This window comes from Rhinolophus sinicus, chromosome 3, assembly GCF_057876585.1.
Source record: "Rhinolophus sinicus isolate RSI-liver-muscle chromosome 3, RSI-T2T, whole genome shotgun sequence".
NCBI lineage: Eukaryota > Metazoa > Chordata > Mammalia > Chiroptera > Rhinolophidae > Rhinolophus > Rhinolophus sinicus.
Genome location: NC_142503.1, coordinates 176,162,377 through 176,177,582, shown reverse-complemented (window position 1 = coordinate 176,177,582; position 15,206 = coordinate 176,162,377). Strand labels below are relative to the sequence as shown.

Here is a 15,206-nt window from a genome sequence, read left to right as displayed (position 1 = left end):
GGTCATGAAAACAGAGAGACAGAAACTCTTTTAAAAAAGAAACTCCTTAAAAGGGGAAATGCTAGAAGTCAAAAACACTGTAAGAAATTAAGAATGCCTTTAATGGACTCATTGGTAGACTCAAAATAGCCAAAGAAAGAATCAGTAAACTTGAGTGAAGGTCAGTAGAAACTTCCAAAAGTGAAAGAGAGAGAGAGAGAGAGAGAGAGAGAGAGAGAGAGAGAGAGAGAAACAATTTTTTTAATGGAACAGAACATCCAAGAACTATGGTATAATATCAAAGGATGTAACATAAGTATGATTGGAATACTAAGAGGAAAAGAAAGAGAAAAGGGAAAAGAAATATTTGAAGGAATAATGACTGAGAGCTTTCCAAAGTTAATGACAGACACCAAACCACAGATCCAGGAAGATCAGAAAGCACCAAATGGTTAAAAAAAAACACTAGCCTATATCATATTCAAACTGCAGAAAATCAAAGAGAAAATCTTGAAAGAAATCAGAGGAAAAAACCTTACCTATAGAAGAAAAAGGATAACAATTACAGAGGGCTTCTCATCAGAAACCACGCAAGCAAGATGGTGGTGTGAAATACTTAAAACGTTGAAAGAAAAAAACCCACCAGCCTAGAATTCTATATCTAGTGAAATTATCCTTCAAAGGTGAAAGGAAAACACTTTCTCAGACAAACAAAAACTGAACAAGTTCACTAGCAAACTTGCCCTACAAGAAATGGTAAAACAAGTTCTTCAGGTACAGGAAAATTATATACCTTGTTTCACCGAAAATAAGACCTAGCCAGACAAGCAGCTCTAATATGTCTTTTGGAGCAAAAATTAATATAAGACCAGGTCTAATATAATATAATATAATATAATATAATATAATATAATATAATACCCAATCTTATTTTCCTATAAGACTCAGTCTTATATAATGTAATATAAGATCGGGTCCTATATTAATTTTTGCTCCAAAAGACACATTAGAGCTGATTGTCCAGCCAGGTCTTATTTTAGGGGAAACACGGTAGGTCAGAAACTTGGGTTTACCAGATTAAAGAGCAAAAGAAATAAAGCGAAAATAAAATCTTTTATTTTCTTGTTCTTAATTGATATAAGAGAAAGAAATAAGAGTCTGTTGAACAATGTTCATGGGACAGAGAAAATAATTTTAAAAAGCCTAGAATATCAATGTCTAACATAGAGTTCTGGAATAGTCCTTGACCATCAGCTAGTTCAAACTAGGGCCTGTGGAACAAATCTACTAACTTGCTGCCTGTTTTTGTATGGTCTGTGAGCTAGGAATGGTTCTTATATTTTTAGATGGTTAAAGAAAGTTAAAAGAAGAATAATATTTTAATAACACATGAACATTGTATAAAAATGAAATTTCTGTGTCCATAAAGTTTTATAAATGCCCATTTGTTTACTTATTGTCTGCTTTTATGCTACAACAGAAGAGTTGAATAATTGCAAGAGAGACCATATAGCATACAAAGCTCGAAATCTTTACTATTTGATCCTTTATATACAAAATGTTGTGTTTGGGGTGGCTGGTTAGCTGAGTTGATGCTAACCGTGGGGCTGGTAGCACCAATGTCACTGATTCGATACCCACATGGGCCACTGTGAGCTGCACCCTCCTTATAAAAAAAAAAAAAAAAAATGTTGTGTTCCTTGAACAAGCCCAATTACTTAATTTTTCAGAGGATGAAACTAAGGCCTGGAGAGATCAAGTTATATTCTAATGTCATCTTGCTAGTTAGTAATAGAGCCACATTAGAATTTGGGTCTTGAGATCTGAAATGCCTCTCCCGTCACGAGAGGACTTACATTTTATGAGTATGGGTTCTAAGATTATAGTGTCTAATACTACTGACTAATACTTCTGACTCTAGGGAGTGCAGAAGTAACATTTTATTATTCTCTTATTTCACACGAAAGATTACATGACTGCAAGAGAAGAAGTAGGAGTGACAGAGAAGCTTTGCCAATTTTTATACACAAAAAGGGGATGACTAAGAGAGAGAGAGGGGGGATGATGTGTTCCCAGGGGACCCGAGAAGAAAAGCACTCCTATTGGCTGTTTTTAAAAAAAGAATGTCAGTTTTAGTCCTTGGAATTTTGTTGTTTTCTTTTTCATTTTTTAAAGAACAGGTAAAATCAGTATCTTTTTTACACTAAAAGTAGGCATTTAAATATCGGGTGCATCTCTTCTGTGACTCCATAATGCACACACTTGGAACAGCAATAGTTTTTCCTTTTCTGGTGATAGGAAGACTTAACAAAAGAAATATTTATTCCTAAAGCTCATCAAGGAGAAACAATATATAACAGGTCAAAGATATAACAATTTAATAGGTTTCTGAGGGTTTGTTACAGTTTTACTCATACTATACAACTGGAAGACAAACATAGTATAATTAGAATGGACCACTTCCTACAATGAGGAACTACATTACGACAGAACAACCCTCGAGAACAACTGGAAAATCTGGATACAATTTTTTCAAAAGGAGAGCTCCCAAGGCAATGAGGACCTATGGGGCCAGATCCAAGAGAAAAGGGGGGAAAGGAGGCGAGCTGGACATTTCACATAACTATTGCTTTAAGCATTTGGTCAAATTCAACATCGATTCATGAAAATACTCTTAGAAAATTTTGAATATTAAAGGAACTTGTTTAATCTGATGAAGGATATTTGTAAAAGACAGCAATTATAATATTTAATAGTCACACTTTGAAATCTTTCTCACTTTTACTTTATGATTATGATTATGATGAGATTCTGAATGAGACAAGGATGCCCACTAGGACCATTCCTATTCACCATTATATTAGAGATCTCAGCCAATGCAACCCGCAAGAAATAAAGAAAAAGAAATAAAAAGTCACAATGACTGCAAAGGAAAAAGTAAAAAGTTTTGCTGGTAACTTGACTGTATACATGGAAAAACTATAATAATTTACAGAGAACTATTAGCATTAATAAGTGAATTTAGCAAACTCACCAGATACGACATCAATATATAAAAATCAATTGTATATATTCACAACAAACAACTAGAAAATGATGTTCCCAAAAGGTATAATTTAGGGCGCCCAGATGGCTCAGTTGGTTAGAGCGTGAGCTCTGAACAACAGGGTTGCCGGTTTGATTCCCACATGGGCCAGTGAGCTGCGCCCTCCACAACTAGATTGAAGGACAACAACTTGGAGCTGATGGGCCCTGAAGAAACACACTGTGCCCCAATATTCCCCAATAAAAAAAAAATTATTTTAAAGATATAATTTATAATATCATAAAATAACTTCAAATACTAGGAATATGTATAAAGAAAGATGTACATATGTTTACAACATAGAGAGATACAAAACAGCAGCAGAAATGAAAGATCTAAATAAATGAAGGGATATACTATATTAATGAATTTAAATAGTCAACATTCTAAAACTAATTTACTCCCAATTTGGGTTAGAGATTTAATATAGTCCCAATCAAAATCCCATCAAAAGATGATTTTAAAATTCATATAGTATTGCAAATGGCTAAGAATAACCAAGCTATTCTTAAATAAGAACATAGCTGGAGGACATACACTCCTGGATATGAAGACTTATTATTAAGCTATATTAATTAAGACAGCGTGGTATCAGTATAAGAATAGGCAAATTGAACAATGAAAGGGGCTAGAAAGCAAAGAGAGACCCACGTATAAATGATCACCTGATTTATAACAATGGTGACATTTCAAAGCAGTGGAAGAGAGGAGATTTTTCAATAACTAGTGCTGAGTTAATTACATATGGAAAACAAAATAAATATGCATATCCTCCTCGTGCCATAGATAAAAATCAACCTCAGGTGGATTTTTTTACCTAAAAAGGCAAAACAAGAGGGCTTCTAAAAATTGGGGGAATAGTTTTATGACCTTAGAGTAGGCAAAAATTTCTTGAGCAATCACAGGAAAAATAACCATAAGGGAAGAAAATGATAAATTGGATATTACATTAAAAGCACGATCTCCTATTCATCAAAAGAGAGTCAAATGGCATGCCACAGAATAGGAAAAGATATTTTAAATACATACGGCTGGTAAAAATATTTGTATTAAAAAAAGAAAATTACAAATCAATAAGAAAAAAATGGACAATCCAGTTGAAAAATAGCCAATAAACTTGAATAGGGACTACAAAAGATTAAACAAAAGTGACAAAAAAAAAAAAAAAACATATTAAAAAGGCACATCATTAGTCACTAGAGCAAATTGAAACCAGAAGAGACACCACTACACACCCACCATAATGGCTACAATTCAAAAGTTTGACAATCCCAAGTGTTGAGAAGTGTGTAGAGAAACTGAAACACTCATAAAATGATGATAGCAGTATAAACTGATATAACCACTTAGAAAACCTTTTGTAAGACCCTCTAAAGTTGAACATATGCACCCCATGTCCCAGCAATCCAGTCTTAGGTATATACCAAACAGAAATGCGTTCACATATGAACCAAAAAACACATACAAAAAGGTTTATAGCAGCATTATTCATCGTAGCCCTAAACTGGAAATGTCCCAAACGCCTGTCAACAGTAGATGAATGAACAGTTTGTGAAACAATACAAAGTGGATTGCTATTCAGTAATAAAAATGAATAAACGTCTGTTATGCATCACAACATGGATGAATCCTCTCAATGTTCTGCATAAGAAGCCACAAAAAAAGAATATACCCATATAATTCTATATATATTTCAACATGAGACCATATCAGCTTAGTGGTTACCACTGGGGAAAAAGGGTGCGTAGTTCCTGGGTGCGTGAGGTAGTTTCTGGGGAAATATAATATTCTATCTCTTGATCTTGGGGAGATAACATGGATGTATTTAGTGTTTCAAAATTCATTGAGCAATGATCCATGTACTTTTATGTAAATATGATATACAACAGAATTGTAAGTTTAAAAAAGAATAGTGCAAATATTCTGGAAGAAGGATATAGCATCTCTGGTTCTCAAGACGGCACTTGAGCCATATTAGGTAGAGCAAGGCAAAACATGATGCAATTGCAGGCATATGGAGGCAAGGATGGTGCAGGAGCAATAGGTCATGTCTGTCACCACTGTATACACTCACTCAATGCTTGTGCAGTCCATACAGACCAGCAGCAATAATCGCTGAATGAGCTGTCATAGAAGTGAAACAAAATTAGAACTATACCATTGAAGGAATGCCTCACATTACCCAAAAGCTTTATTTTGGATAATGAAAGTCTTCCAACTCTTATAAAATATCTCAGAACTCTCAGAGTGGTTGAATTACTCTGCATTGGTTCTTAATAACTTTCCACTGCTCAACAAATAAAACCCAAAGCCCTTTAGCCAGTTTAGAAGATTGGGGCAGTTCCTGTTTCCTGTTGCCCATTTTAGTTTTTGGCTCTCCGATTTCTTCTTCTGATAGGGAAGGATGGGCCTGTACACTATCCTGACTAGAATATGCTGTATCACTGGACACATTCATTGGATTAAGGTAGACTGTGACTCTAATCGGGACCAATTCAGGTCCTTCCCTTGCCTGAGATAAGGACGCTGGAAGAAAGAAGACCCCTTCCCTGTGAGGGGCTATGTTGAAGGGAAGTAAGGGAAAGGATAGTGAGGACCATCAACTTTTTCCTTAGTGTCACAGAAAGGAAAGCCAAGACAATGAGGTATCTAGTAAAAGTGGTGACAATATCACTTAAGTCCTGAATCTAGCCATGCCTGAGTTCCTAGGTATATGAGTCAGATGCATTCCTTTTTGTTTGAGTTGGTTTCAATTTTGCTTTAGTTCAGTTTTGTTTTTTTTGTCACCATTATCATCATCACCATCATCATGTATATGCGGCATTCAAGCCCCTCAATAGAATGGTGTAATTTGCATTTCTAGTCTTGTCTATCACTGTTCATCTTCATATAACTAACAGCATGAGCAGTCTCAACCACAGGAAACTTTCTCCCACCACCAATTCCCCATAAGCAAAGTTCAACTTAAACCAATCTACTTCCAAATATATTTTTGATAGCCAACTGGTCACTCCTGTTAAGGATAATTAGAAATTTTAAGAAACTAGGGATTAGAAACAGATTTTTTGAAGTGGGGGAAGGGGTTGTAAGGCAGATGGCAGGCAGGGAAAGTGGTTCTTGCAGAGAATCTTTTGAAAGCTAAAGAAAGCCAAAGAAATGAAAACCTGGAATTGACAGCATATGCTTTGGCATGAAGTTAAATATCCTATGCATTGGGGTGAGATATCTGAGAACTTCCTAATCAGTCATGCCAAGCAAGTTATATAAAGTTTATCCCAAGATTTATTCACGTTATCCTCGAGCCACAGAAGATCGGGCATCAAGGGTCAACCTCTCAGTCGGAAAGTCTAAAAGGCATTGCGCGTCTGGACAGAGAGCCTCACACAATGGAGGAAATGCTCATTTGCATGGGAATTGTGCGTTGACTATAATATAGCAAAACCACTTACAAGCATTTCACTGCAGGTAAGTGATTTCCTGGAAAACAGTACGAAGTAACTAGACATTCATTGTGGCACATCCACTATTACCAACAAAAGGTGAGGTAAATGTCATTTATAATCAACTTCGTTTTCCCGTTTTACTTTTGGTAAATGTAAATATTAAACAGTTTTGCTTGCAACATACATTTCGCCTATCCCTGTTTCTCCCTCAGTTTTAAGTTCATCAACAGACTTCTCCTGCCTGAAAGGTTTTTAAGGACCTGACTCTCAGGAGAGGAATATTAAAAATTCTTTGCACACTTTGTCACCTCTATCCTTTTACTTACAATGAAATGCCTCAAGAACACTCTTGCCACCTCTGTCCCCTGCCCTCATTTCCGCAGGCCCCAAACTCATTGGCCCTCCAAGGTCCAACTCATCCACTCAACCTCTTCAATGAAATCTCTCAGAGGGAACTAACCCCTCCTTCATTCCACTTAGATGTGCCTGTATTACCATATTCTGTTTCTCCATCTTTTTCCCCCACAGGATGTTAAACTTCTGGAAAACAGCCATATCTGATAATCATCACCTAGAAGAGGGTCTTTAGTAGTGGGACTTCTACCAATGTGGACATATAGGCAAGGACCAGGGAAGAGCAGTGGAGACCTTAGACCACTAGGTGATTTAGATAAGAACCCCCCGCCCCATGCCCAGACAAGGAGTTGACTAAACCATAGATTTCCAGAACACTCTTTCAGTAACACCCTCAAAGCAATCATAATTTTGTAGCCCTCTTCTGCACCTGGGGAGATTGTAGATCAATAGTGTTCACCTACTTTGTCAAATGTCACATACCCCTGGCAATGGGCAGAAACCAGCAGCTAAGCCCCTAAACTACCTGTCATTCTGAAAATTAAAGTGCCCTCCCCCAACTCAAAAAAAGAAATCTAAAATATAATCAATAAATGCTTTCTCTGTGGATGAATCCTTTCTACTTTGACCAGCAGCTGAATCAGTCTTTGTTTTAGAATGTATGGTCACCAGATCATATAATGGCCTCTTCCTCCTTTGGTTTGGAATGTGACACAGTGGCACTCACATAGCAGCTGAAGAGAAACATACACTGGACATTTTAAAAAGTTATTGTCTTTCTTCTAGAGAGGTCACAGACAGAAAAAAACCCAGCCAGCTCAAACAAGTGTTGGGTTTGGATTGGTCAGTGTGAGCTACACAACACTTTTCTAATTGAAGTCAGTTGCGAATATTAAAAATGGACGGCAACATCAGGGCCCTCTGAGCAGCCACACCTTTGCTTTAACACAGTTCTCGCCTGTCCCTAATCTTCCTAATCCTGGGATTCAGTGCCACATGGCACTCATCATCACACGCGGGTGGCTGCTTTGCTTTTAGGGGAAAAAAAAAGGAAAGTGTTATTTGGTACCCATGTCTCTAACAAAAACGGGTGAGGGGGCCGCATGTTTCAAGAATAATGGGTTCGTACTCTGAAAGCAAACAATTGGTTTAACAACCGGTTATTATCATTACCTCTCACCTGAAAAGCTTGCTGTTATTCCTCTCTTCACCTAGGAAATGTGTACGTATTTCCCAAAGCCTGTCTCTTCCAGATCTGGTTATGCAATGCTCTCTCTGAACTGACCTGTACTTACTGTCTTCGTCATCTATTTGCTTCCTAATCTGACTTATAAAATTCCACACATTCTTTTTCTAAACCTTCACTGAACAACCTTGATTGTTAATTTTCTATTTATTTCAATCACGTCCAAAACAACTGAAATGATGATCTCAAGGGTCTCTGTCTATCCCCCATCTTCTGATACATCAGAGAGACGCAGGACTTTGGGGGTCAGATAAGAGCTGAGTTTAAGTGTTGGTTTCTCTACTTAATAACTATCTGACCTTGATCAAGTGGCTGAATCTCATTTTTACCTTTGGTTTCTTAATCGGTAAAATGGGAGTCATACCATCTAGTTCTTGATAAAAGGTTTTGATCTACAAAAAGCTTTACAACTGATTATTTTATCAAGATCAGTTCACTGCTATATGACAGATCTACAGCTTTGTAGGCTGGGCAAATTTTGTTTAGGAAACCCATTTTTTCTCAAGCATTTACTATATGTGTGGCTTTGTGCTGGGGGAGGATAATATGATTTAGAAAAAAAAAAATAACACAGACCATCGCCCATTAGGAGAACAAAGAGTAATGTATAATTACAAAATAGGACTAGGGCCTCACTATATCTGAGGTGGATCTAGCCAAGCAAAGTCAAGCAAACAGTAAGAATGCCGGTTGTAACCATGTGACCCTTGCATCCACAACTCACCAGTCCACGTACCTGCATGTGGAGTTACCCATGCACCTACAGCCACACCAGTGCACGCATCCACACCAGTGCACGCATCCACACCAGTATTAGTCCATTCTTCCTCCCATTTTCACCCACCCATAGTTGTCACTCTGAAAATCAATAATTCAGCAAATGTTCAGCAAACTCCTACCATGGGCCAAGCACTATAAGAAATCCTGAGGATACAAAGTAACACATGGCCTCGCTCCGGGCGTGGGTCAGTCTGGCACAAGAGATATTCATGTAGCAGCAGTCCCTGCTTCACTTCTCTTCCTGCTGGTGATTAACGGCCTTTGCACTTAAGGAAACAGATTCAGCTGTAGCTCCCAAAAGGAAGACCTTTCTTACACCACCCTCTCCACTCAGTGTCTGGCCTATTTGCTTCCTAGACCGCCTCAAATCCCAAGTTAAAACTATGGAGCAGGATTCTCCAGGGACTAAATGCTAGGCTGATGTAGCAAGTCCTCAGGAACAGAAAAAAAAAAAAAGAGGGGAACCATTATCCCGAAATTCTTATTTCCCAACTGATTCCTGTTGGAGAAGGTCATTGAGAGGGTGTGACCACCAGTTAACCCGCAAGCTGGACCTGTGCAATTGGAGGCTCCTCACGCCCTCTCCTGTCCTTGGAATGTATGTTCTGCCCACTGTTTCCACAGTGGGAGCCATTTTCAAGGACACAGCCTTGAGAGAACAAGGTGTTGTTGAGACCATCTGGACAGTATATATGACTGAACCCCATTAAGGCCTCTACATAAACTTTGAAGATTCTGGTGGGTAGGTGTGGAAATCTACTCATCTTGTGGTCGGCCCAAGACAAGCCTCGCATGTAAGTCCTCTTGCTTCTTAAACCTGCCACCTACCAATCTGGAGTGGTCTGCCTCTTTCCTCGGTGTCTCCTATCCTCCATGTACAGACACCAGTTTCAGATTTCCTCCAGGAATTCCAGATGCTGCAAACCAACAACTCATTACCAATATCATTAGAAAACACGAAGCGCGGTGTTGCAGGGTCAGTCTCCAGTCCCTGGGTTTCCTCTGTTTCCTCCTTGCAGCCACATGGACTCAAGGGGTATATTTTTATTCCCTTTTTACAGATGAGGAAATTGAGGTTCAGCCACACAATTAATGGGGTTTAAGATGCCAGTTTTGCTACTTTAAGAGCCACCCATCACAATCCTCGGTCTGGGCTCGGGGCTGGCCGGGTCTCAGTGAGTGCAATCCAGGTGCCCCTGGTACTTGCAATGAGGTGCCACCACCAGTTAACATTCACGCAGGATACTCTCATCTCAGGAGGCTTTGAAATGCACTTCCTCCCAGCCTCTTGGGGAGGGCAGACACTAGTGAATAAGGGAACGCAAACATGCAAAGACGTAAAGATAGCTTTTCCTTCGATGGTTTTACCCAAGCATTTAGAAAAGCCCAGACAGCCAGTCTCCACCACAGCTCAGCTGAGTAGCTTCAGTTACGTGAATATCTACTTTGCTCATATTCAAATATTGACACATTTTTTAAAAAGTTTCCATACATAAAAATAGCTGTAGCCTATGTTTATAACACCTAAGTAGAAAGAAACGATTCATTTTCTAATCACAAAGTAGCCACACAAGAATGACCAAAAAGTGGGGCATTTCAGCCGGCTGGAATCTCCTAGCTATCAAATACACGCCCTCAGAGCCCTCTTCTCTTAGATCCCTTAGTCATAAAATGTGGGCCTATCCCCCAGAACGGTCGTGGTGCTCTAAGGAGCATTGTTCTGTCTTTTGGGTGTGTGTGGGCGGTGAGTCTGGACTATTGCTTTCCTTACCTGCGGCTTTGATAGTTAGCGTAATTAGTAGTGAATTTCCTCCCCCTCCTCTTATTGGAACTCCTATGTGGTAGAAAATGAATTGCCTCTTACAAGTCTCAGGAAGGCAACAGTGAAGCATGTGATAAGCTTGGTGGTTTGTAACATCTCAAGCAGGTGCTCTGAGTTGTTACTTAATGTAACTCATTAGGTTTAATGTTTACTTTAACTGCCTACTTGTGGGTATTCTTGCTTTCCTTGCAGTTTGAAGAACTGGGTTTCATGACTTCTTATTACTCTTATTACAGACTTACTGGTTCCAAATTCTGGGTGATTATCTCTTTTCTCTTGAGTACTTCGGAAAGCTTTTTCCCCATTGAAAAAGCCGGCATTGATTCAACCAACTTAACATCTACTGGCAGGTATGTTGCTGAGCATGGAACAGATGCATGTGAAGAAGTGAAACAGTGTTTCTGCCCCCAAGGATCTTACCACCTAGTTCTCAGTGTGGTCCTCAGACCAGCACAGTCAGCAGCATCTCGGGACTGGTTAGAAATGTCAATTTTCAGGCCCTGCTCTAGACCAACTGAGTCAGAAACGCTGCGGGTGACCCCAGTCATCTGTGTTTGAAAAAGCCCACTTCAAACAAAGATCATTCTCATCAAATGTCAGAACAACCAGATTTAGCTTAAGCTAACTTATATTATATAAATTATATATTATATAAATTATATATCTTATAGTAAATTAAGACCTGGTCTTATATTAATTTTTGCTCCAAAAGACGCATTAGAACTGATTGTCCAGCTAGGTCTTATTTGGGGGGAAACGTGGTATGTAGTAATCACTTATATCATGCCATATGTTACATTGAAGATGAAATTTGGTAAATATATTCCTTCCAGTTGGCACTGACAATGAAGAGGTTAAATGCTTTCCTAGGTTCAAAGCATTATGAATTAAGACAAGCTAACTGAGAGGCTAAAGGAAAAATTAATCCCAGTACTGAAACCTCTGAGCACATCCCTTTGGAAAAATGTTGGCGTGACACATAGCTCCTTACTTGTATCTCCCTGATGTTTAACCCCTGGCACAGAACAGAATGTTCAGCAACTTCTGGCAAAGTCTTAGCAGTGCAGGGGATAAAATGCATAGGAGAATATCAGAGAAATAAGAAACAGAATGATCCTACTTTTATATAAAATTCTCTCCCTGTGGACAAAACATCCAAAATTACTGGCACATTTTATTATCCTAAATACCTCTTAGAGAGTAACTAGACATAGCGAGCATAGCACCGTACATACAAATGTCAAAGCATATTGACACCTGGAACCAATATAAAATTGCGTGTTAACGATACTTCAATTAAAAACTTTCTTTCTCAAGAAATGTTTTCTCTCTTAAAAAATATCTATGTTGGCTAACTTATTCCACAAAGCACTCATAAGTAAGTAAATAACTGACTCATTTAAAGAGACATTTCTGCCACCAAAGCACTGTTGCAATGTTTCACTTGATAAGAAAAAACATGTCGCTTGAAGAAAACCAGCATTATTTTACTGAAACGCTCAGCAATGTATTATCAGTGAATGTTAATTAAGGTTTCTTAAAGGAGATGGGAAAGTTAAGAACCAAAGGAATGAATGCGAAAAAGGAAATACCAGGGGCTACCTACATCATCAAAATACCTCACAATAGCTGACATTTCTAGAATTTACAGACTCTTTCAGAAAAGATCAAGTTATTGAGGGTAGATATATTTATATAGACACTTATGGCATATCCCATAAGATTACCATATTTACACAACAGTTTAGCTGAACAGTAGTATCAGAGGACTCAGAAAGAATTTGTCATGGTTTTTCTGTTCAGCATGCATGCTTTTGCTCACAAAGGTGTACCTCCAAAGAGTCTCTCAAATTTCCCTCAGTCCTCAACTTACTTTCTTTCACAGGGTAGTCCCATCCATTGCAAAATTAATAAATAAGAAGAATAGGAATAAATAACATAAAGAATATGCAACTCACAGAAAGTTTCTCACCAACTCCCGTGTCCACTCCATATAATTACCCATCTGCCTATGAAACTTGATATATAAAACCTTGCTAACATACTAAGTTGGACCTAATAGTTTCCTTTCTGTCTACCACTTTTTAACAAAACACGCAGACTTGTAGTTCAGTCTCTAACTCCATTCAGACACTTATAAGCCCAGTTCTTATTCTTCCACTTCCATCCCCCTCTAGTGAGAAAAGGGTCCAATGTTAGGCTTTACCTAGCACTGCTTAGTTTGGCAGTTTTACGCTGCTAAAAGGTATTGATTAGAATCTACCTGCAGATCAGCTCCTAGACATTGATAAATGCTGAGGGAACAATTCTAAGCCAACAATAAGACCCAAAACACCTTCAGTTTGTAGCATGGAAATGCTACTCCTCTCAACAAGAAAGAACATTCCTTCCTACTCCAACAAAATTTAAAAAAATGAAATACAGCAGCTTTCATTCTAAACAAAATTAAATCTTCTGGGTTACTTTCCCTTGTCTCTCTGGCCACTTTTTACGCAGCCTGACAGTAACTGTAAACACGGTCTCGTCAGGCAATCAGTTTCGTTGTCATCCTCTCAGAGAGAATACCTCCGTTCCCTTTCCTGCCGCAGGTCCCCAAAACAGACCTCATCACCCACGCCCTCGCCACTCGCGTTCTTTTCCTCCAAACCACAAATGGGCGAGCTTATTTAGAGAAAAAGTTAATGAAGGTCTGCCTTGGAGGTAAAGCTGCCCCACCTGCGATCTCCAAATCACAGGAAGACTGGAAGTCCCTAAAAGCACGTACCCTTTGCACGCTCGTCCCAGTCGGTGAGCGCTTCACACCCAGAAGCCCGGGAACATGATTTCTGTGCAGACCTGCACCCATCCCACACAAGTCCACACACCAGCTTGCATTACCACTTATGTAAGCTCGTGCCTCTACAGTCCCAAACTACACACACACACACACACACACACACACACACACACCCCGACACCTGTCACGCATCTGAAACGGACCAGCATCCACACCCAGGAGATGAAATGACATCAACACACATGAATTGAGGGGTGGGGGGCATGCCGTTTAAAAACATCTTTCCCATTTGTTTCTTTCCCGTTTTTGTCACAATTACAATTACCTTAGCAACCAAAGAATTGCCGTGACTCCGTCTCCGGCTTCGGAATTTGTCCTAAAGCCAAGCTTGCTCCAGGTTCATGGTAAAGCTAGAGAAGCCCAGGGAACGGGGACCGGCAGCCTCTTGGGGGCAGCGGGGACGTCTGGGTCAGTCTCCGAGCTGCTCTCCGAGCTCTCGCCTTGTCTTCTCGAGTTTCCGCGGTGGGAAGCGCGGGGGCTCAGCGAGCCGAGAGCGAAGCCCGGGGCCGGCGAGGAGGCGCGGCGGGTAGCATGGTGCCAGGGCGCGGGGCGCTCGGCTGTCTCCAGCGCGCTCGGCGCCCGCCCCGCTCTCCGCGCTGCCGGGCGCTCGTCCCTCGCCCGCCTCTCCCTGCCCCCGGCCGGCGGGGTCTACGGAGGTCGGTCCGCCGACTCTGTGCCCGTCCACTCCCGCCGCTGTGGAAAAGCCGGCGTCCAGGAGGAGCTGTCTCCGCGGAGCAGGGCAGAGCGCAGGGGCTGCCCCAACTCGCGAAGCCGCTCAGCTCCGCCGCTAGGAGCTGCTGCAGCGGCGCCCGCTGTCGGGTGTGGAGCGGCGTTGCAGGCGGCGCCGCGCGTACCTGGGCGCCGGCACCTGCGCGGGACCCGAGCGGCCAGAAGCCGGGCGGGGCAGCGGCCGGGGCGGGCCCGAGGCAGCTGAGCGCCTCCCAACGGCGCCGCCTCCCGGCTCACCTGTTCTCAGCCCCGCTGAAGGTGCGCGCGGGGATTTGCCCGAGAAAGAGAAAACCTGGAAATTTCTGGCACTTTAGCTGCCGCCGAAAAAATCTGGCAGATTGGCTCAGCGATGCGAAGGCTGTTTCCATCAATTCCGAGAGCTGGCTGCGTCTGGAAACTTCGGGGGCGTCAGGGTTGTCTTAGGGATTCCTGGTTCCGACTGCTTTACGCGGTAGCTTTTGAATCTCTTGCTGACGTGTGTAACTGGCGCCCTCTAAATTGAAACGGGCCACTGCGATCGTCAGGGGTATTGTTTCCAACCTCGTCATTTTTATTGATTCAACATTTACACCACGTTCTGTATTTGGAGTGTTTTGTGATTATTCTTATCGGAAACACCACAAAAGAACTTTCACGAAAAATTAACTCTGCAAATATTCTTGGGGAAAGAAGAAAAAAGCTGAAGACAGAAAATGAGAAAGGGTAACTTAAACTGACGATATTCTTTCATGTGGGAGCTTTGAAATTTGATATGTACTTACAGATTCAGGAAGCTGCAGGTGGAAATAAAACGAGATTGTTGGTGCTGAATGGTGACCATAGGATTGGTGTGTAATATCAATGCTATCAATATCAAGAACAAATTCAAGATTTATTCTTAAATTGCGTTGTCTCATGCGTGGGAAGGGGAGGTAGAGTTGAAATAAAATAAC

At 40.6% G+C, this 15,206-nt stretch overlaps 1 protein-coding gene across 8 annotated transcripts in view; it reads right to left on the bottom strand.

The window, feature by feature from the left end:
* RGS6 (regulator of G protein signaling 6) overlaps positions 1-14,738 on the bottom strand; it is a 466,453-nt gene extending 451,715 nt beyond the window's left edge. For all 8 annotated transcript variants that reach the window (XM_019733353.3, XM_019733355.3, XM_019733349.3 and 5 more), the window contains exon 1: positions 13,811-14,738. The gene's annotated coding sequence lies outside the window, so the exon portion shown is untranslated. The remainder of the gene's footprint in view (positions 1-13,810) is intronic.
* Between the last annotated feature and the right edge of the window lie 468 nt (positions 14,739-15,206).